The sequence below is a fragment of the Callionymus lyra genome, chromosome 4 (genome assembly GCF_982586985.1).
Source record: "Callionymus lyra chromosome 4, fCalLyr1.hap1.1, whole genome shotgun sequence".
In the NCBI taxonomy this organism is placed as follows: Eukaryota; Metazoa; Chordata; class Actinopteri; order Syngnathiformes; family Callionymidae; genus Callionymus; species Callionymus lyra.
In genome coordinates this window covers 19,095,747-19,120,306 of record NC_141821.1, presented here as the reverse complement: position 1 = coordinate 19,120,306, position 24,560 = coordinate 19,095,747, and the positions used below count along the sequence as shown (strand labels likewise).

Here is a 24,560-nt window from a genome sequence, read left to right as displayed (position 1 = left end):
ATATTAGTCACTCTTCTAGAGCACATGAATGGATTAAAAAAAGTTAGAACTTTGTCTGGAAAAGTGTCACTTCTCTCCTACCTGAGAGCGTCATCATGCATTATCGTGTCCAGGCCTGGTTACACAAACAAACCAAAAGTTCTGCAAAGCAGCCGGTCTAATATTCATGAGTTTCCTGCATACTTAAAAAAGTTGCATGTACTCACACATATTGTGCGCATTGTTAGTTTGTGTCTTCGCACGCCTTCTTCCTCTCCAGTGCTAACACAGGAGACAGTTGTTGCTGGCTGCCCCAATGCCTGTCATGGCTGTCAGGCCAAATCCCGTGAATTATGGCTCTTCCAGATGTAAGAGATTTCTAAGCTGCCTCCAACGGCCTGCGGTCTGTGGCGGGAGAAAGAGAGGGAGACAAAAAAGACACAGAGATTTGGGTTTATGCAGTGTCATCCGAAAATCCATTTTCCTCTCCTTCGCTGTTCCTGGGCTTTATTATATTTCTGTAATTTATCACAGAGAAACTGCCATTAATTTCAATTACTCTCAGATCAAAATATCGTCTGACATGTTGCACATTTAAAATTCATTATCCTGCTTCCATCTGCAGACACGGTCATATTTTTCAAATGAAGCCACATATCGGAGAGAGGAAGTTAAAGCTAAGTGAAGTAAAATCTGGAGCATCAACATTACAGCTTTATTTATGGACTGAAATGTCACGGAGTCAGTTAATTCCCGCGCTGAAATGAACTGGAACTGTTTAATGGTTCCTCAATGATAGTTTATATGGAAATTAAAAAAAGAAAACTACGTATTTCTCGGAGTCTTCTACTTCTTAACTTCTTGTAAAAGGGATTCTTTATGAAGTAAATGATAATCCAGTTGCATGTTAGAGTGATTATATGAAGCCAAAAGAACGAACAAAAAATGCATCTACTGTACATGTGGTGAAATTGGATGAAAGCCAATGTTATTTGTGTACTATTTTATATTTTGATTTAAAATCGTATTTACATTATATTGAGGGGAAATCTTTAAAAGAAGACCATTTTAATCATGGGAAAGATCCAAAAATAAGGAAACTTTAACAATTCATTTTTAGAGTTGAACTAGCAATGGATGATGGTGATGTACTGATGAAGCTTCATGAAGCAGTGTCATTATTCCAGAGTCCACTAGATGGCGGTCTCTGCACTATTTTCCTTTGTTTTAAACAAGCATGTTTTGCGCCGTCTTCATGGAATAAGCTGCAGAAGCCACTCATACTCAGGATCTAGTGACTCCTAACGAATGTAAGGCTGTTGTCACCAGTCTGACGTCGGACTCCATCGGAAATTGTAAATGTTTTTAGTCAGTAATATTCCTATGTTGTACTACTGCACTTAATATTGAACTTGTAATTGTTTTTCATGTCTAACTGTGTTTTGCTGTCCATTCCGGCCAGGTCTGTCTTCTAAAAGAGATTTTAATCTCAATAAATAAAATCTAATAAATAAGTATTATATTAGAAAATGAACAATCAATGATTGTGAAAAGAAAAATACTGTGACGAGGATAGAACAAGACTTCAATATGTGCAATTCAATAAAAGGCTTTGATCTTGGATATAGATTGACTTCAAAGTATTTTTGTCAATAGTGTAGGAGCTACTATACATAAATATTTATACCCGAGGCCACATCAACATCAAGCAAATATAATGTATACCTTAAACCTGTGGCTCAGTTGCACAAAAGACGATACTGTTATTGAATATTGTGTGAACTAGCTCACTCACCACTTTCACCCAGATTTACTAATAATAACTAAAATAATTGCACACACAAAATAATCGAACCAGTGTCCGGAATATCAAGTATGAAGGTAATGAGATATAAAAGGCGTTTATGTTTTGTGTCCAATCAAAGTAGCCTAGGTAGGTCGGATGATAGTAATGTTTGCCACAGTGACAAATGTTGTAGTGAGGATGGATGTTTTTTAATATGTGATCTTTCCTTACTAACATCAACTGGTAATTGAGGATCCAAGTACTGGACTCTCTAGATTCTGTAGTGGTTCCTCTGCTGAGTCGAAAGATGAGTATTTTTTTTTCGAGAACTGAAACTTCAACCAGCAGGTTTTCATTCATATAAACCAAACGACTTAGCTCCCAACACAACTAATGAATCACCAGCAATCAGTGGTTCTGCCCCAAAAATGTAAATCTACCTTGTGGGAGGTTTTCTGATGCACTTCGTCTTTCTTTGATCCGTCAGTTTTTGATCGACAAACCGACATGAAAGTTTCTTGACTCTACTGTATGTATAACATCTGAGGTTTTGAAGTTGGTGTTGTTGTTGTGCATAATATTGTGTCATCAGCTTGTGTCTTTGTGGCCTTAAAGCCCCGGGTGGACACATCGACACCGTTCAATTCCATCCCAATCATTCCACTACTTGGTTTGCTCTCACTCTTTGGCTCATTAGTACTTCGTAACCAGACAGTTTATTTTAAATAATGAAAGCATTACACCCTGTGATGTAGCAGTTTAAAAATCAATAGCTGAAACCCTAGCTGGCTCACTTAAGCCCTCTCCGATGGCAAAGGGGATGTCTCTTTCTCCCTCTCTCTTAAATGGTAATTTCATTTGCAGTCACTAAGACCTCGCCGATAATTACCGATGCCCTGCGAGAGAAAGGTGAGCGAACGAGGGAGAAGGGGGAAGGCAGGAGAGGGGAAAGAGGAGCGATGGATTAAGCAAGGGGAGCGAATGCCAGTCATTAGAAAAGCTTTCCTCTCTCCCTCCTTTGATCAGAGTTAAGAACACATTGCCTTCACTCCGTCGCTCCCTGACACCAACCCCTGAAAGAGAAAGAGAAGCAGATGAAGAAAAAAAAAAAGGTGAGGGAGGAAGAGACCGAAAAATCCCTGAAGTCTTAAATACCAGGCCTTAATTTTGACATTGAACCTTCTCTGTTCTCGGGTTACATTTCCAGCCAGTTCCATTTTTCCCTTCATCTTCATCTCTCAAATGAACTAATCAGAAAGAGCAATGCGAAGTGTCCTGCAGGATCCATTTCTCAAGAAGCATATGGCAATGATTGATGGGGAACAACTTTGACTTCCCCGGGTCATCCTCCTCGCACACATGTGGGAGCAGCCAATAATTCTCTTAATTTCTCAACCCCTTTCATCCTCTGCTCTCACAGAACTCGAGCGCTCGTCTCTTATGCTTCCCTTTCTCTTCCCGTTTCACACAAACCCATCTTTGTTTGGCTCAAATTGTGAAGCCATTTTTGTCAAGTTTTCCCGACCTTCCCCACCAAAAAAAACAATCAAGCGATAACTATATATTTGTGTAATACCAGCTGATATTTCATAATTTAATAAATACACCCACGACCTGTATTAAGATCAATCTCGACCAAAGCAGTCTGACTTAAAATGCTAACGTCTCATCTATTTTGAAGCTTTGGCATTTTTTCTTTAAAAAATATATATTTTTTCAACGTTAGTTTTTTGACACACAATTTTCCACTGTGTAAAATAGGATTGGTTTATACTTGGCATCACATTGCCCAATAAGTAGGATCGTTCAGGCAGAAAATAATTGATAAAAATATCAAGTAATTTTCTAAATAAAACAACATTTTCAGATTTTAGATAACTTTAATTCTTCAGTGATGGCGGTTTAGCTTCACTTCTTCACAATATTTAATAAGCTTATTTTTGGGATCTTCTTAGGGCAAATTCAGCTGCATTGATTTGCGATGAAAAGTGTTTTGACTCAATGGACAAAGAAATTGGCCCAACTTGTTGTGAAATCAGATGGACCTTAACTAACATTCTCTTCTGTGAACTATGTTGTGTCAATATAGTTGTAAAATACTATATTTTAAAATAATTCTACTCATAACTCTGTACAGAAAACTACTGCTTTTTGTATGAGTCAAGGGTTAAAAGTCACAAGAAATAAAAAATAAAACAAAAAAATAACAAAATGTAATAAAATAAACACTGAATATTGTTTTTTTAAGGGCTAAATGTCGCTAACCCTGCCTACATAGACATGAACTATTTCATTAACCAGAGTATGTTTTTTTTTTCATAATAAAAAGAGACAAATATATTTTTTAAAAGGGACAAAGAAGAGGAAGAGAGTGAATACAGGAAAGATCCGAACCTTCCTGGCAGATAAAAAAAGGCTCTTGTTAGCATGTAGTTCGGACTCATCTTCGACTCTACAATAACACCGAGGAACATCAGCCACTAAATTCATGGGCTAAACACAACTGTCCTCCTCCAGCATGTGATGATCCCACCGCTGAAATATTCACCGCCATTAACATTCCGATGGGTATCATCCCCCCTTTCAAACACAATTCTCTCTGCTCTCCAGACCTGGCTGGGAGACGAGGCCAGGATCTGATACTTATCTGTTCTCATTCGTCACTCCCGCTGCTCGTCACGCAACTCAGCGTTGACATTTCAGTGCAATTAGAATCTCACTCTGCAGCACTGAATATGTTGTATTAAAACTTCCGACTTCATCTGGTTTAAAGTAGTTTTATTTTGTTATATCAATGCATAGAAACTAATTCAAATCGAACTATGTATTTATAATCACCAAGTTTCTTTTCCTTCCTTCCTAATGAATGCGTGTCCCTCATTAGAACCTCTACAGATCTAATTCTATCGGCGAATATCTACCCGTCTTCTGAGCAATCAAGATAACACGTTCTGGAATGTAAGCGTTAATGATGCGACCGTGCTGCTAAATTGTTTTGCCAATCAAAGCCTATGTTCTCCCTTCACAAGTACAACCGCTTCCATGTTGTCAAGCCTTGTTGTTAAACTGTTTACAATTAGCCAGGTGTGTGTGTGTGTGTGTGCTGGAGTGTGAGTGTGTGTCCCGTTTATAATCATGTGTGGTCATGTGAGAGACAGAGCGCTGCACTTTGAGCACAATTAGACAGGCATTTAGGCGTCTTAATTGGTGACATTCGATCCCAGGCGCTGGCTGATGAACCACTTAGCAGCAGACTTATGGATTAGGACGCGGCGAAGCTTTTCTCTTCTCAGATGTAACTAACAGGTGAGGAATTAGTGCTCTTAACACCACCTTACAAATGAAGACGCTGGTATCGACTTGCCTCGAAGACGACTATCCGGGCCAGCTTGAATTTACTCACTTTCCCTTCTGCTTTGTGGTTGAACCGTTGCGTAACAAATGTTCATATTTGTAATGTTTTTGTGAAATCATCAATAAAGATAAAAGGGTTTTGCTGATTATAACAAGGATATTAACAATATAGTGTTTTACACCAAGAAGTTTTGACATGAAAAATATAACAATCAATATAAAGTACAAAGAAGTGATTAGTACATATGATTTGTTACGGACGAGGAGTTAAAGAATGTTTGATTAAAGAGCAACTAAAGTGTTGATATAAGTGTGTCTCAAATAGAATTATTGTATCATCAGAATGTGACTGTTTGTAGAAAATGTGCTTAAGCCACGCCCGCTGCAAACACTTTCCAGAGATTAAATCTTGTTTACAATAACCACACCCACTCTGCTGTGGTTGGTCAAGCATTAAAGTTCGTCACCGCAATCCCGGAAGGCTCCACCTCCAAGGGATTTGTTGTATAAACAAAGGAGGGCATGATTAAAGCTGGCTGGAGGATGAGTGAAGCCATTATTACGCTATAGTTGACTCTGCTCTCGTAACCTCTTTTTCGACGAGATTTCAGAGAAGTAATAACTTAAAAACAATCTGGGTTGTCACATTATATGTGGTTTACTACAAAATATTTGTAATTCAATTTCATACCATTTTCATTGAATTCATTGACTTTTCAGGATCTTAAATTCTATTTTTTAAGGCTATTAGTTTGCATCTTCTAATATTGATAGTCTTTAACAAAAAATATTCATTCATAATCAAACTGTCTAGAACCGTGATCAGTTATTTAATTCAGTTCAATTCTATTTTAAAGTGTCAAATCATGTCAAAGTGATCTCCAGACAAGGCAGTAAATATTCCTCTTAACAGTAAGAAACCTCGAGCAGAACCAGACTAAGTTATCCGCTGCTGGAGAACTTTGAGAAGAAGGCTTAACCCCTGATTGCAGGTGATATAAAGAAAGTGTCTTCAACCAACACAGGTTGGAGACACGTGTATTTAAATCAAAGATTATGTGATTTATTGCTACCTTGGCCAGTTTGAAAAGAGGCGAAAGAACAAAACAACAACCAACACACACTAAGACAGAACAGTGATCCACCGACACACAGCTTATTATACTAGGGTATTCGTACCATTTGCTAACCATAGGAAGTTTGTTAGCAACCATGTTTTTAACTGTTGTACTTGTAGCTTGAATGATAAATTATTCTATCCATTAATCACACTTTTTTATAATAACGTTTTTGTGTTAGTTGAAAAAAGCATGATTTTAATTGGAGCTACAAGTAGCTCAAGTCAAGCTTTATAAACTAAATAATTTGACACAATCTGTAGCATTTTTAAAACAAAACAATCAAATCGAATCAAATCTGCACACGGACCTTTTCCCAATCTATTTTCCCTGCACGTCCTTCGCCCGCCCTCTTTGTAGGTGTGTCACATTTTTGCCACACTTTCGCATCCCCGGGTCACTGTCATGTGCTCAGACCTCGTGAGCGGAGAGATTTTAAACAGGAGAAGACAGCACTTGTCCGTCGGATTAGCGCTACTCCGACGTCACATGCCTCCGTCTACACACGTCACCTCTTGTCTTGAGGTGCCTGTCGGGGTTTATTAGGAAATGCAAAGAGCAGAAGACGACCAAAGGAAAATAGGTGGACGGAAATATGACGCACTCGCTTCGATAATGGCAACGTGTATTGGATCAGACGTTGAAATCGTGTGACTAAAAGTACCATTTGAGTTCATATTTGAAGATCAGAAATAAACATTCTTGACCACTCGTCATTATTATTCCGCACACAAAAAAAACAACAACATTCTATCCAACAAAGCAACTCCAGGCCGAGGCGAGGACTGGCCGGCATTTCAAACGCCCCTGAGATTACAGATATTCTAATACCGTGGGACGCACACTCGTATTTATTATGGGAATCAGAATTTATGATGAGTAAATTGGACTTCTTCATCTGAGTACCGGGGGGGTTGCAACATGCGGCCGAGATGGCCTGACTTATTGATTACTGGGAGCAGTATGCCCCATTTCAAAGGGAAGGAGAGCCCCCGCCATACAACTTCTGAGAATTAATTTGCCCGGCATGGGCCTTCATGAGAAACACATGTCTGCTGAGACACACACAAACACACACAGACACAAACAGGCACAGAAATACCAAAGCCTGCAGGTAAAAGAATCACACGAAAGCTATGAATTCATGCTGCTTTTTTCCCCCCCCCATCACCCTCTCACTCATGCCCCCCTTTTTTTTTTTTTTCAAAGGTGGAGAAACATGTATGAAGTAGTGTCGAGCATGTGTGTATTTAATGTTGCACAAACACTGGGCTGAGTTAACGCGATCTGGAGTTGATGTCGAAGATGGACAAAGAATGAATAAAGTTGATTGTTTTTAGATATTCTTTTTAAAGAGATAGTTCACCCAAAATTCAACTTTCACTTGTTTTCTACTCACCCCCATGTGGAGTAAGGGTTGGGATTATTTTTCAGAGTAATCTGTTCCTTTTGTCGCAAGTCGAGTTAGAGTAATAAAAATGTTTGTTCATTTTAATGTAGCATCTGGAGCGATATCTACCCAGTACTTCCTATTTATATCCCTTGTTATCTTTTAATCCTCTGCCACAAATGAGCCTAAAATATAGAGTTTAATTTTTTAAAATCAGAACAATTATTTTTTCGAGGCTTCAATACAAGATGGAAATTATATGGAGAGCATAAGGAAAGATTTTTTAAGAGTCTTTTTGGTCGAAGACAACTGAGCTCTAGTCCCTACATTAAAATGAACAAACATTTTTGTCTATAACTCTAAAAAGGAACAGATTACTCTGAAAATAATCCCAACACTGAGTGAAAATGAGTGAAGTTCGAATTTTGGTGGGAACTAATATCTTTAAGCAGAAATAACTGTTTGGGTGGTTAGTTGCTGGTTAGCTATTCACTAGAAGCTAACTAGACAACCTAATACCATTCACCACACTTAGTCACACAAGGTGCTAAACTTTAATTTTAAGTTTTTACGTTTAACACCTCAAATCTAGTAGAAAATGGCCTGTACTAGCTTGTTAATTGTGAGTCAATATATCAACAATTAAGTTATTGTTTAACTTTTGAAATGAAGTTTATATTTTAATGACAACATAAAATAACCTGGTAAGCTAAGGTTCGACACATTCCTATGATATGATGATATGATATGTTATAAAAGCAGTTGAATATTTACTGCCGGCGTCTCAAAATTATAAAGTTGTTTTCTTTTTAACATAATGAAGCTGCTTTTCAGCGCGAATCCTTGTCCCAACTACTTGATCTACTGTTGCCGCGCCGGAACACGAACACGACTCGGACGAGGTCTTATCGAGAGCTTTGCTTTCAGATGGAGCCACAGCTGAACCATCAGCGGCTCATCCCCGGCATTGTCCGGCAGATCGCCCTCCGCACTCAGACACCAGCTCTGATTTCACCGGCAGCACCCGCGCTAATTTATCATCGCGGCCGTGACAGACAACACATCTGTGTGTGTGAATAGATCGTGAGTGAGTGAGGAGGACCGGGAGGGGGGTTGGACGGAGGGAAGAGGAAATATGGTAGCGGGGAGGAATCAGATCACACAAACGGGAAGGGTTTTTAAGGGTCATATTTTGTTTAAAGGGCCCCATGCTACTCTTTGCTCGCCCTCTCTCTCTCTGTGTCCCTCCCACCTCCTCCCTCATAACACGCTGTCAGCAAAGCCCCTGGGCAACTGGACCGTTCATTGTCTTCGTCTGTCTTATGTTACCACCATATAGTGCAGGTGTGTTAGGGAGGCACATTAAGCACTTTAAGGAATACATTGAGACGGTAGACCAGCACAGATGTGTCGCCACATAAAACTGTGCCATAAAAGCAATGAAATTAATTCATCTTTGGGGGGCTGGGGGGCAAAATGTTGTTTTATTCTTAGATCCGTGGTACCCAACCACTGGGCCGGAACCCAGTACCTGTCTATTTGTTACCGGACTGCTCAGTAGATTTGCCTGGGACTCTTGCTTACTCAAGTTATGTTATTGTCAAGTATACAAAGAAATACAACAGAAGTCGGTCAAACACAAACTCTACACAGGAAATATAAAGTGGTATTTCACCCAAAATTCACTAATTTTCTACTTACCCTCATGTCGACTAAGGGTTGGGATTCTTTTTTAGTAAACCGTCTTTTTTTTGGTGCTAAGGTCAGAAATGTATGTCTACATGATAGTCACAAGTATTGTCAGGTTTGTCCTTCCAAAAACACACTCTAATACATACAAATAGCTCGTCTGTATCGTCTCTATTGTTGTGAGACCTTGACAAGAGGAATTATTCCGGACAAACTTAAACTAGTCTAGTTATATCTCAAGCTTGTTTGTAGCAGAAGATTAAAGGCTAACATGCTACAGAGACAGGAAACTCTTCTGGTAAATATCACGAGTGCATCTAGTCTACTCTAGGAACGCTTTCGATATTTACTTGGAGTGTTTCCTGTCTGTGAAGACGAAGACAAATGAGCTCCAGTCACTACATTAAAAATAACATAAATGTTCACATATAAACTCTAAAAAGAAACAGATTACTCTGAAAATAATTCCAACTCTTAGCCGACATGAGGGTGAGTAGAAAATTAGTGAAGATTGATTCTTGGGTGAAATTACACTTTAAAGTTTTTTTTGGTGGTCATGCTATTTTTTTTTTATTTTTTTTTAAATCTAAATTCTGTTCCGCAGTGCAAAAAAAAAAAAAAAAAGTTGGGTAAACCTGGTTTACATTATTGATGTAACAAAATGTGGTCTTATGTTCAGGTCAACATTGGTTTAAAACACAAATATTTGTCATGGAAGTTTTTATTTAAATGTATTTATTTATGTAATATTGTTTTATTTGGATTAGAAATGTAGTCCTCGGAAGAGGTGTGCACTTTCTCTGTGCTTTTTAAATAGTTCAGAATTTTGGTTGTGAAAAAACAGCTACAAATTATACATTGTTTGTAAATTTGTGCCTAAATAATAGTTAATACAAGATATAGCTCTTTAGCTATGTTAGTGCTATGTTAGCCTAGTTAAAATTAGATTTTCTTTTTCATGTTTTGTCTGCTGTTTTAACACCACACTAACTAGCACTACAATCCTGCAGGTATAATGAAGCTGTGAATCCCGAAATGGGCAAGACTTGGTTATATTTTGGCTCGACTCTGTTGAAACCAGCTTGATTTGACAACTGCCCCTATGTGACTGCAGGCCTTGAAAAAACGTCAAAGGTAAGTCCATTTAAATTTTGAAAAAGCACGTGCTCATCGCAGCTGAAGATAAAAGGCTGATTCAATAAATGTACAAATCTAGTTTATTATTCTTTGAATGATAAAAATGTGGGTTTTCATATGTAGTCGAGTGTCTGGACTGACAGGTGAAGGACTTTAGTTCACATGTTCCTTGCTCATAATAAAAGTGTTTGTGTGCACATGTGCATACATGCATACACACGTGTGGAGACAGCAGGTTTAACACAGACGCGCACTCATGTGTGTGTTCAAGCAAGCATATCTGTTTACTTTTGCTTCCAAAAACCCACTCACATTTGAATGCAGGAGACAGGACACATCTTCCTGCTCTGTGAGCCGCTCGACAGTTCAGTCAGAATATTTTAGTGTACACACACACACATTACTGATAAACACACACACACATAAGCCTCCCTGGGGTACCCCCCATGCGTGGTGTCTGGGGAGTGCAAAATGGAACTTTTTTAAAAGCCGAAAACACTTCTGCCGAACAAACTAGTCTTGCTTAATAATACCACACCCGCGTTTCTTTCTCCTCTCTCGTGACAGGCCGTCATTTCCCACAAAGTGTGAGAGATTGTCTGCTTTTTAGGGAAAAGGTTGAGCTTGTTTTTTCGGCAGCGTGAACACCTGCTCGCCGGCAGACGCCGGAGAGATTACAAGAGTTTCAAAATTGTTGCGTCAAAGGCGATTTTATTTTTCAAGAATCAAATCAGTGGCCTGATGGTAGTTTGCGAAGCAGCGGAAGAGAAAAATTAAAAAACTCCGACAAATATTTGTTTGTTTTTTAAAATCTTGATGAATATATGTCGACACATTTTTTTTCCTTTCGTGGTACGTTATTTTTACGGTCACACACACACACACACCTTCCTCAGACACACACGGCGAGTGTATACAGACAAACACACACATGCACCTTCTGCTCTTATGAAGATAAATATGGCAGGGGGGTAGATTTTCACCCGCACCCGCTGAACTGGACACACACATTTATCTTTGTTGTATTTGGTGGGGTTTTTTTTTTTTTTTTTTTGGGGTGTGTGTTGTTGTGCGAGCGTGTCTGCATATTGGGGATCCAGCAGGAAGGGTGTGTGCACCTCACTGCCTTCCCAATGTATGGAAATGTATGTGCATTTTTAAAATAGAGGGGGGGGGCTAAATTTATTTCTCAACCCCCCCGTCCATGTACCCTTCGCCCCTTACTCTCTCTCCACACCTCATTCCCGAAGCTGATAGACCTATGGAAGCATGATAGATGGAGACGGGAGGGGAGGGGAGGGTGGGGTCTCTGCATGGATGCATGCACGGATGTATATACACCCTGACCCCCCCACACCCCCACAATCCTCCCATACGCACGCTATAAACTCACTAACACACATTGAATAGTGTAACTCTGAATGGAGGATCGGGAAGCATACCAAACGTAATCCATAGTTTTACATAATGGGGAGGAGAAAGAGGGGAGAAGAGTCTACTCCTGTAGCCGGGTGATAAAGATAATATGAATCATCTTTCTGTGTGTGTGTGTGTACACACACTCACCTAGGGAGATGCTGATATGCTATAGGGGAATATAATGAGATATGAGGAAGGTGTCCCCTGATCGCCAAGAACACATGTGGGTCATATGTGCGCGTTATGCAATTTTCACAACATATAAGGATTATAGTTCACCATATAGAGAAGGTTGGAAGGAATTGGACGTCGTGTGCGTGTGTGCGTGTGTGTGTCGAATGGTAACACCGTCGCACCATTTGCACCTATTGCATAGAGGCCATGTATTAGTCATCGACGTGTAGCTTAATGTGTTTGCATCACAAACAATATATCTTCTGCATGTTTGCCTCAAACCTGGGAGATCAACCCTGAATATGTTGTTCTTACATCAGTGGACTGTGTTCAACCTGCTGTTGATTCTCGCTATCGATCACTGGAATCATCTCTGATTCTGAGTTACAAATGAAAGAGATGCATCTAGAAAGTGCTTTTTTTTTTGCTGTCTTATCTTTAAATCTAAAAACACCAAATTAAATCTTAATTTTCCCATATAACCATCAGACACCTACTCACTGCTTCATGCAACTATCGAATTTCCATCTTCTCCATCCATAACTTGTTGAGAGGCAGTTGAGCCAAAAGAAATATGGGACAGAAATAGGAAGTAAATTAGTTACCTATTTTAATTTAAAAGATAATCTCTTTTTTTTGGGAACAAAATAAAAAAAAATTCAAGTCACAAAAACGGTGGTTCCGACATCATGTAGTTTTTTTATTGATTGCACAAAGGATTTGTTTATGCAGAAAGCGGTCCAAACATGAGCCATAACCCTAACCCTACACCTACCCCTACCCTTACCCCTACCACTACCCCTACCCCTTCCCCTAAACCTAACCCTAGCCCAAACTTAAAACCTACCTATAACCCTAACTCCAACCATAACCATAACCATTATCTTAACCCAAAAAAAGATAGGATAATAATAAATGGGACAAAAATAGGAGAAAATGAGAAAATGAAGTCCAAAAACAAAATCATTTGTAAAACTTAAATAAAAGGTGCTGACATGAAGATAACTAAACATTAAGCAGTTGGCAAATATTTCTTAATGATCTTTTTATAATTTGTATTGACCTCAAAAATACTTTTTTTAGGTCCACATATGGTTCTAAACCAAACCCCAAAAACAGATGGGACTAAAATAGGGAATACATTAGGTAAATATTTGAACATCAAATGATAATTTATGTTTTTTTTTCCATTTTTTGAGGGTACAAGATGATTAAGTCCAAAAACCAAATTATTTGTAAAACTTCGAAAAAACAGTTGCAGGCATGAAGAAAGATAAACCAGCAGAAAATCATTATCAATGATTGTTCAATAGTTTTATTCTCACCTGACGAAGGATTTGGAAGTGAATCAAATGAATGAAATATAACATTTGTATTTGCCTCTCTATTGTTTCAAGTGTTATTTTGGCAGCGCAACATTTATCGCAACATTACCATGTTCTCCATGTTTTCCTGAATATTAATACACTCGCTGATTAAAGTTTGTTTGTCACTGGAGTTAATGAAGCTAAAGCGTCGCACAAACTCTGAATACAAACACGCAAAAAATATCACTCTTAATTATGCAAGGAAAAGTTAATTTCTCTGAAAATAATTAAAGCCGTTTAAATCATCAGGGACAGACGGAGATCAAAGATGTATATTTGATATCATGCAGATCGAGATTTTAAATTAGCAATCCCTCTTAACTTTATAATTATCTTCTGGTGCGGGAGTCAAGGCGCCGCGTTCTTTTGTGTTAATTCCGTCGCCGAAATAGTCTCCCAAGAATTAGAGGGAAATTAATTAGAAATAAGTGCAGATCAACATGCAGATTGCATTTCCAATGCAAATACTTTTCTTTTTTTTTCCCCCCCGTACCCCGGTTTTATTTTTGTTGAACTGATTAAATTAACATGAGTGTTTTTTGACATCAATTGTGGGCCTCACTCTCATGATAAACATTTTTGGTGAGCTTTGTCCTTTATCTAGTGCTGCACACACACACACACACACACACACACACACACACACACACACACACACACACACACACACACACACACGATAGAGGTAAAACCTGTTTGTGTTCTTGACACAGGGACCGGGAAAAAGGAAGTAAGATCTCTCCTCTCTGTCCCTCCAAAAAAAAAAAGGAAAAAAAAGGAGGAAATATGAAACGTAGGATTGTTTCCTCCATATTAGGAATCAAAGCCTGGTTTTATTGTGTCCACCATTTTGATTGCAGCCCGCAGACCTTGAGGAGGCAGGTGCAGCGCGATGAGTGTGTAGGTGTCACTGCATTCCATTTATTATTTTTGCCCTTTTTTCTTTCATTCTAGGTCGCATGCTTTTGTCGGGGAAAAAAAAAAAAAAACGTCGCTCAAAATTCATATGCATGAATTTCCTTCTGGGTTTGGTCGGCACTTTTATAGTCCGGGAGAACTGTTGACCTCAGCTGCCGCCGCACCCCCCACTTTTCCAACCCACCCACCTCCAACACCTCTGTGTTTCTAGACGACCCTTGAACTTGACCAAGGAGTGGAGAGAAAGGAGGGAGGGAGGTGAGAAACAAGACGAACTGATAGATAAAACAGGAGGTTTTGTGGGTGGACGGAAAGGTTGTGTTGTCGTTTTTTGCTAGTGTGAGTTTGTTTTTATTGTGGGATCAACACAATGAATGACATGTAACAAAATGGTTTATTTCATTAAATGAAAACGATGCATGTCGTTCCGATGAAGATACGAAAAGATAGATTTGGGGCTGAAGCCGAAATCTGACCTCGCGCTGACCGACTGTTAAAAGAGGGAAAGTTTGGGGGGAAAGTATAGAGGGATAGAGTCAGAGGATGGAGAACAGGTGTGGGTGGCGTCGAGGAGGAAGGGGGGGGGGGGTAGGTCGGAGGGTCAAGGTTCACCTCTTTTAGCGGGGAAAGTGAATGTGAGAGCATGTGCTCGTGTGTGTGTGTGTGAGTCCGTCTAATTGTGAGAAGGTGAGAGGTGAGGTCCAGGCACGCTTCACAAAAACGGGGCCGATCGTCAGACAGTTATAGGCAGAACTGTAGTGTGTGTGTGTGTGTGTGTGTGTGCATCCTTGCTCTTCCTTCGACGTGCATGTGTGTGTGTGTGTGCGTGCACCTATGAGCGTGTGTTTTAATAGCCACAGTCAGAGAGCCTCTGTCAGATGGTCAGCTAATTGGCCATCTTACAAGTACAGCGGAGGCTGCTCGCAAATTGGCAAAAAGGGCAACTGGCTTCAATCTGATTCCAAACTCCTTTCTGTCACGCCGCTGTCCATTAAACAACAGCTTAAGTCAGGGAAATGGAACAAAAATAAAGAAACAGAATACAAAAAAAAAGAGGGGAAAGTGGCGTAATTGTCCTTCAGAGAACCGCGTTGCTCGACTCGACCCTCGCGTGGGGAGAAAATGCAGATCATATTCAGTGTAAATACAAATTTGTGGGGAAAAGTTGCTATTAAACCGCTGAGGATTTTTTTTTTTTTCTGCTGCTGCGTGTTTCCCAGTTACAGATGCCTCATGTATTTTAATCCAAGTAATGTCCCAACTGGGTTCCAATTAGGAACAGGTTTCCTAACACCCGGAGGGGAAACTGATAATTATGCTGTTGACTATGGCTGGTGTTTGTGTGTTTGGTTTCCAGGAGACATAACTGGTGTTATTCTCTATTTATTGTCCAGTTATATTTACAATGCTGACATTGTTCATGCTCTTCAACCATTCCACACCAAGTCAAAGCATGTTTGATTGTTTTTTTTATGAAAGATATTGTGGAAATTAATTAAAGACCTGTGTCAACACTTTAAAAAGCTCAAAACTGTTGAAACTGTTAAAAATGTCCATGATATTGCAAATAAAAATGGACATTTTAGTTGTTTTTTTTACATAAAATTAGCACCACACACAACCATTCATTAACTGCACTTTAAAGAAAAAACATAAATGCATTTTATTTTAATTCTCACTATCGTGTTATTTTCAAAAACAAACGTATCAGTTCAGGCTTTTACAAAGCCTGATGTTCACATCACAAAAACACAAGACAACAAACAATTGAAAAAAGTATTAAGCAGGCTAAGATATTTGATTAAAATCATTGTTTAAGGATTTATGTTTTTCAACTGCATTAAAAAGTAAAAGCATTATAAGCTTTCAATGGTATTCTTGCTAGCATTGCTAGCTCCTGTAACACTGTATCTTTGTATATTCTGAAATATAGAATCTAATTCTCTAAATATTTGTTTAAATAACAACCACCGGAATTTCAATCTTCAAATCGAAGACATTTTATAAGAAAAGTAAATGTAATGTTTAGTATAACAAGACGTATTGTGTATATTCCATCTTGTATGTTACATGGGCGATAGTGATGAATATTATCTGGTCTATGAAAAAGACACCAGTGTAATGTGTGTATAACATAATGTTCATTATTTTTATTATTCAAGACTTTTTTTTTTTAATATTTGTCGTTTATATTGTTGGACAAACATTTTTTTATGCCTAAAATAATCCATGTTATAATTGACAAATGGTTAACGCTGGATTTGTGTTGCGTCGTTTCCCCGCGGTGATAGATAGAAAAAGGAAAGACACCTGTTTTTTTATTTAATAAGAACAAAATGTGCGAATCGGTGGTGTGTTGCTGTGCGCTTGCTATTCTGAGGGTGACAGGTAACCGTGCCCTAATGTTCATAGAATCCCTGCTTGGCGTCTAACCTTGAAAATGGAGAGTGACGCTGATGTAGTGGACAGTGCCGCTCTCACATCTAAACTCAAATGTTGAAAAATGTCCCCTCAGATAAAATGGATGACCCGACTGCGGAATCAGTCGCTATAAATGCATTGTTTTGCAAGGCTGAGCTGACAAGAAGTGGAATAAAAAAAAAAGGAGAGAAAATGTTGAATTTGAAAAATCCTGCCGCGGCGGCAGATTAGCAGCCAAGTGTATTTTTTGGATTTTTTCTTTTTTAGGCATGTGCCTCGCCGCTCTGTGTGTTCAGAAAATGTAGTCGAGATCGTCACTATTTCTGGATAATTTCTGCACTCAAGAGACGGGCATTTAGTTTTAAAGATTAAAACGGCTAACAAGATATTATCGTGAAGATGGTCAAAATGCAGAATAAACTCTTATTTAATCAACATTTAATTTAGTTTAAAATGAATATTTTAACTATTTTAAAAAATGAGTTATTATTACAGGATCAATATTCATCTCAAAGAAAATAAGGACCAGAAGAAGACAAATTATAGTCAGATTACCATATTAACAACTCATTGCTTGTATGTGAAGAAACTCTTTGCTTGGGAGTCGATTATTTCCTTTATTGAGTGTGTGTGTGTGTGTGTAGGTGTGTGTATGTGTGTGTGTGTGTGTGTGTGTGTGTGTGTATAGTTATGCTCAAGGACACATCAGAAATAAACATGTTTCGTAACGCTTCATTATCAGTCGAAATACAAGACACAAAACTGAAAAACCTCTCAATATTCGCCATGTTTCGATGGTTCACTCTTTGTTGTTTTTTACATTTGCACCATGAAGACTTTAACCACCATCTGAGCCTTTAGAGCCTAAGACTACATTTTATTCACTTTTTTAAAAGTGTTTTTCATTCTGTGTTGAAACCTAAAAATTATGGTCTCCAGCCACTTTATTTTTCATTGGTCCCCAACCACCAGGCCAGGGACCGGTACTGGACCATGAGGCATTTGATACCGGGCCTTATAGAAAGAGATTTTTAAAGAAGAAGTTATTTAATTCATGCTGTATTTTATTGTCTTGGAGTTCTTTTCCTTTGTTAAAAAGCCTGATTTTTCAAAGTCAAAATAGCCTGTGACGCTTCACTCGCAAGATACTATTTCATTTTGCCGGTCGTGAAAATAATGCCGACATTAAACCGTGGTTTAAACAACTATACAGTGACTCCCAGATAAAAAATGATTGTAAACAGAATGACTCTGTTCTCTGCAAAGTTTAAGTCCATACTTCAACACCAAACTATCAATGTATGGTTTTTAATACCAAACTGACTCACAAAGTGAAGCGAGTGTAAAAATGGAATCTCTGTTTTCTTTTAAATATCTTTCAAATGTCACCACAGTCACAAGAAAAGCTGTTTTATTTTGGTTCTGAGGTTGCTTCCACCATCCTGCTCTGCGTATTCATGAAGTGCTATTGTGGCTGCCACTATTTCCATATCATGTTTCCTTACAGAAGGGAATTGAATATTGAAGATATTTACAGCGTTTTTTCCTAATCTGCGCAGAAGGCCATGCTGAGACACACTCAGTGTGAAGTTATTCTTATCAGACAAGATTTTGGATGGAAGTAGGGAAGGGGGTAAAATTCCACTCCAATTTACAAATCTGAGATAATTTAACACTCCCCTCGGACAAGTTTTACATAGAAATGAAGGGGCCGAGAGCGAGGAATCTTTTGAGACTGCAAAAACGTAACATAATTGTTTTGCTACCCAATCGGGGTGTTATACTACAGATAATATATGGTTATTTCATACAGCCTCCAGACTGTCAAGATGTTTTCAATTTGGCACGGCCTGCGATCATGATATCAGAGAACACCCCCCCCCCCCCAAAAAAAAGAGAGCTTCTAGTCTGGGATGGCCGGAGCAGCAAGAGGGTGATCATTTCGCCAAACTCAAAGGCTTTTTTTTTTTTTTTCCTCCGCTCCCTCACTCTCTCTCTCCGGGACGAATAATTCCACAGTTGCTGAGGCACTGAAAAAGCAATCTGCGGAATACCCCAGGGTCATGTCTGTGGCCGGATGATTTGTGTGAAATGTCATACATTAAATATAAGTTTAACATTCAGCCCGGTACACTGTAAAACTGCCCTGTCGTTGCCACAGTCCACCATTTCCCTCAGTGCAGGGAGGGTTCAGGTTCACAAAGGAGATGAACACACAAGAAACACACCCATACACACACACACACACACACACACACTCACAACACCCCCTGTGTCGGCCCAATCTTCGAAGGAGAACGAAGGAGGGAGTTGCGGACAGCGGGGAGTTGTGAGGCCATTCGATCCACAGCTGCATTTCATTTATGAATACTGCAACTTTAATATATATATATATATATATATAATTTCTTTTTTCAATTTCATCTTGTATTTTTCGGCAATCTTTATTCTTTTATTTCTGACGGGCAGAAATATGAGTTTGGGGAGGGGGTTGGTGAGGGGATGGGTTTTATGGACAGAAAGACAGACAGAAAGACAGACAGAAAGACAGAAAGAAAGACAGAAAGAAAGACAGACAGAAAGACAGACAGCGATTCACTGTCCTTCGTCCCCTTAAAAATGTAACAATATGTGAGATTGTGGACAAATACTGTTGAACACATATCTCATAACAATGTTTTTTTTAAGTCATTTTATCTTCAAAAATCTTGGATCTTAACCTCCCTTGATAAACAATTTGTGCCTCTGATTTCCTCATAAATTGTTGAGCCTTTTTTAATATATACATTTATTTTTAACTATGAAAATCTGTGATTTTTATATTATATTTCAAAATGATTTTGAAGTGTAATCATGATCTAGCTTTGTGTAGCAAGTAGTCATTTAATATACCTTGATTTTTTTCTGATCAGTTTTATTATTTTGTTTTTCCAATAAAACTTTTTCTTCTACAAATAATGAAAATATTCTTTCATGAAGCTGAATCCATATATTAACATTTTTTTATTAATACAATTTGTATTGTCATGTTTCTGACTATTGTGTCATTAAATAATAATACTACTCTTCTTTTCCTTTTTATTTAAACCTCAATAATACTTTTACATTCAGATAAAAGAATGTTTTGTGCTGACATACTGTCGCTAAAATAGCGTTTTGTCTTTGTGTCATTTACGACTGAGGAACATATTTCGTGTATTTCCTAAATATCCGACAATCTGGCTCGTCAATCACACGGTCGTGATACAACGATTCATCCCGCTCTGTTCTACAGGCAAGTGTTGAAACCCGGCTCCAGATTAGACGGTGTAGAAGAAGGTATGGAAGACGGGAAAAGGGCTTGTAACTAATTCATAAAGTTTGAGGAAAATAGCAGCTACAGAGAGACGGGAGGCGAGAGCAAGACAGAGGGGAGGAAAAAAAAAAAGGTGTCTCCGGGGACGTGAGTGAAGCCGTCATGCCGGAGAGAGTGAGGAGACTCTGTCCATTCTAGCAGATGAGAAAGAAATGACGGAGCGGGTTGCAAAGAATGTCATCTGGCAGATGGACAACTGATGAGTTTTCTCCCGTTTCTCTTTGTCTTTCAAGCCCTTCTTTCTCCTCTCACGGCTTGTTTGTTTGCTCTCAGTAGGAGCTTCTGAAAACTTTCGGGTGGAATCACGAGAGGAAGAGGCAGTGTTTGATATGTAAAGGGAGAAATCTATAGGTTGGAAAACGTGGAATTCCTCCTCATTGAAGTTCAACTAGGTTCGTGGAAAAACAAACCCACAGAAACCGGCTTAGAAAGAAGAATATTGCGGACAACTCTCAACTTAAATACTTGCTTGGATTGCTTGATTCCAATAGATATTAATAGAATAAAGGAGTTCTTTAGTCATGAATAATCTGTGTTCAGTTGTTATTTAATTAAGAACAAACAAAAGATACCTTGAAAATGAAGTGTTTTTTTTTTGTTTTCTTATTTAAAAATTTCTTATTTTGTTTCTTCTATCTATGAAACCCAGAAAAGCTATAATGTCTGTACTGTCCCCAGACATTTTCCCAATCTACGGTTATTTGCTACTGTAAAATTTTGCCAAATTCATCTACGGATAGCTTGACTGAAATCGCTAAAGGATCTGGTGGTTGACTCCAGTGTTCTTAGCAGTCCTGCACCTATTCCAGAGATTCTTTGGATCCCATTTCACTCTAGTGTGGTAGAAATCTCAGCTTCAAACAACTCCTTTCACTCTGGATGTGTTTTCAATGCGGTAAATTTTACTCTCAAGCCGTAGAAAACAAACAACGATATAACTCCCGTGTCTAAAAGATTAAAAAAAACTAAAAAATACAAAAAAATCTCAAACTAACCGTGGTCACTTTTTAAAAAAGCCAGTTTCTTTGTTAAAACTGAGTAACAACTGAATTTATCGTACACAGATTAGGAATGTACTTAAAATAGTATGAAAATAATCATAATATTATCTGGAACTACACTATTGGCTGTGCGTTTTTCAAACACAACAGACACACAAGTCTCGTTAACTCGTGACTTTGTTGCCATTTTTCGTTGCTGATGAGGATTAGGAAAACCAGCCTCTATTTTTGCATTTGTCTCTTTTAGAAAAAAAAATCACATTGAACTTGCGAAAAACGTTGAATGTCTAAATGTAAGGAATGAAATGTGCCATCTAACGTGCGTGGATTTCAGCCCTGCTCTCCTGAAACACTCTTATCTACTTGCCACAATTTTCGCCTACCGGTGTTTTACAAAATTTGCATCGAGGGAAAAAAAAAAAAGGCGAAATGCATCACACCCTTTCAACAAACTCCCTTTATTATATCCATGAATTGGCTCTGCATGAGATTTATCAATTTCACCTAGAAGGTGTTGCACTCGCCGATGCATTTGTAAGCAAGCCGGGACTCTTTGAAGACAAACACAGTATCTTTTAATCTGAAACCCCCCCCCCCAACACACACCTACCTCGCCTGCCCTCCGTCTCCCTTTGCACTCCCCACTTCAAAGCCCAAACTCCAAGATGAAGGTTTGGAAAGTAATGGAAAACAAATTGTTCATTTGTATCTGGGAGGAGACCAGACACTTGAGCAAAATTCTCTCTCTTGCATTCTCTTTCTGTGGCTGCTTCGTTGTCAGATGTCGGGGTTGCAGGTAAAAGAAAAACACAACAAGAACAATGTCAGGGAACGACACCGAGCTCGTGCTGCGTCTCACAATAAATAATATTTGTTAACCAGAGTCAAAATGCAAAGTATAGATAAAGCTTAATCTATTATTCAGCATAGATAGATAACTGATGCTTAAAAAGGCACTTTTTTTTGGCAAAAATCAACAGGAATCTTATTATTATGACTTGGGAACAATTTTAATTGTATTATTGAGATGCATTTTCTTATAGTAAGCTGATGAAGGCTTAGCTTGTAGCTACATCTGGACTCGTGTTATTATTGTTATATTTGCCTTATTTACTTCAATTCCAATCTTTCATCTCCATTTGTCGCAACACCCAATACACAAAGTCTTGAAAGGCTTGCTGTGTATTGTAATTTAAAACGCTTTTATTTGCTCTTAGGGGTCCAAAAAAATCAGGTCAAACTCGGCCAATGACTCAAGGACAAGGTGGCGCCACTTATTAGCAACAACAGGTTTTCCCAGCACTACACTTGAAGCTGCATGTATTTGTGTGCTCTAAGTTCAAGCTAGCGTTGCATTCATGCGTGACACTGCGTGTGGGCACTTGCCAACGTGTACAGTATGACCTGTAGAAAGTGTCAGCGCTGTATATGTTTATCACGGCAATTTGTGTTTGTTTGGCTCTTCAGACCTGCGATGATAAAAACGGTCTGACAGGTGAAGGCCACACCGGCGTCTTCTGAAGCCATTTATCCACAGGCAGGCAAATCAAGCCAGCAAATCAGGAACAATGGAGCCCTCAAAGAGGCGAGTTGGGATCAAAGAAGCGCTAACTGGCCATTGCAATCCAATTGAAATGTTCACTTTGCATCTCTCCAAAGGTAATGGATGTGAAGGGTGGGAGGTGAAAAGAAAGGGCTGCCTGCTCACATTTGATGAAAATTATGGAAGAAGAAGACGAAAAAAAAAGTAGGACAAAAGTGCGGCCTTCTGGAGCCGAAGCTTGATAATGTTATTTTGACTTTGAATCGACAAAGAGCCATTTCCCCACTCCCTTCCCTTCTCCCTTTGAACCTTCCGATGGCGCCATTATGATGATATATAAGATGCCGTACGATGGCCCTCGTGCACGTGGAGGAGGATTGAGGCAGGCCATCTTAAAGTGTCCTCTCTCGCTCATTCCCACACTGTCGCTATCTTCCCCGCTCTGTTTTATTCCCCTTTGTCTGCCCATTACTCTCTCCTTCCATCTCTCCATTTGAATGTGTTGATCACCTGGGGAGATGCCGCATTAATGCTGACGTCCGGTAAAAAGAAGAATCTCCTCTTTATTTATCTGCACTAAAATTCCTCCCAATCTTTCCAGCACATTTCACTCAATCACGCAACTCAGGCCATTCCATTAGCCACACAGGGGCGTTTTACCCCATTGAACACAACACGCCCTGCACTTCTATGAATATAGATTCTCCTAAATTATGTATAATGGGAGTGCTCAGATTTTTGCATTTTTACTAAGAGGTTTTGAGGGTGTATGAGTTGTTTTTGCTGCTTTTTAAGTGCATCTTGAATTCGCGGTGTTTGCCTCAGATTGGTGTTGCTGTATCTCAGAGTTTGTGGATTGTAAATGGAGCATTATGGATGTGAGTGATGATTTGAAGTTTGGAGTAAGTTGGAGCAAAAGTTCACACAAAGGATGCTGGGAGATGATGGATTAAAAAACGCCGTAAATAGCGTTAGCATGGCGGCTGACGTGAGGAAGCTAATGAAGTCGACATGGGATTCGTGGCTTGGATGTTTTTTGCTGTTGTGAGTCCGAGCGGTTTGTTTAATTGGATTGTGGGTAATTTTAATTCACTTTTTTGGCAGTTCGTGTCCATGTAGCCCCAGCATGGGGTTCGGTACTGGGCACAACAAACAGGCGAGCAATTCTGTAATCTAAACGCAATCAACATCCTCATTACTGACTTGAGGCTGGCGCGACATGAAAAAGTCGGTTCTGTTGCTTTTATTCCCCGTTGATTATTCGCTGTGACAGGCCAACGAATCTGATGTTTTAATGGTCACCAGATCACACAACTATATATTGGGCAAAAGTAACACACAGGAAATAAGAAACAGAAAGTATAGTTTGAAGACGTCGGTTTTACTGAATATTAAATGCATACGTGCAGTGTAGAAACATTCATTGAATGTATTAATACAGTCAAGGAGGATTGTTAGTGATTATCCATTTGTTTATCAGCAAAATAACGACAAATACATTTTTCAGAAAATGTTGGTAATAGAGCAAGGTACACATCTTTAACTCTCTGAGGTGTTCCACCAGAAGGTCTCAAAGGATTCCTTGCAAGAGAAAACAGTGGTCTAATGATAGTAGTGAAGCAATATAGGCACATCCAGGTGACAAGAGCTGCTTGGCAGTGGTCTGTGCTCTCAGAGTCTTCTTATAGTTTTACTTTTTGTGTGTTTAACCAAACATGTGGAAACATAAGTAAGCAATACATTTCTAAACCAAAATTGCAGCCAATTATTTTATTATTTCTAATCATTTGTTGCTGTTTTTTTGTTTTTTTTAACCTATAGCCACGAGTTAGCTATGAGCTTATTTAAGATTTGCATGTAAGACTGACGATTAACCCTTATGTAATCTGGTATACAAAGTCATTTAAAG

General features: G+C 38.9%; 1 long non-coding RNA gene across 1 annotated transcript in view; it reads right to left on the bottom strand.

Annotated features, from left to right (window-relative positions):
• Positions 1 to 220: 220 nt before the first annotated feature.
• Positions 221 to 24,560, bottom strand: part of LOC148081989 (uncharacterized) — a 36,017-nt gene continuing 11,677 nt past the window's right edge. The window contains exon 2 of the long non-coding RNA XR_015710902.1: positions 221 to 384. This is a non-coding gene — a long non-coding RNA (uncharacterized LOC148081989). The remainder of the gene's footprint in view (positions 385 to 24,560) is intronic.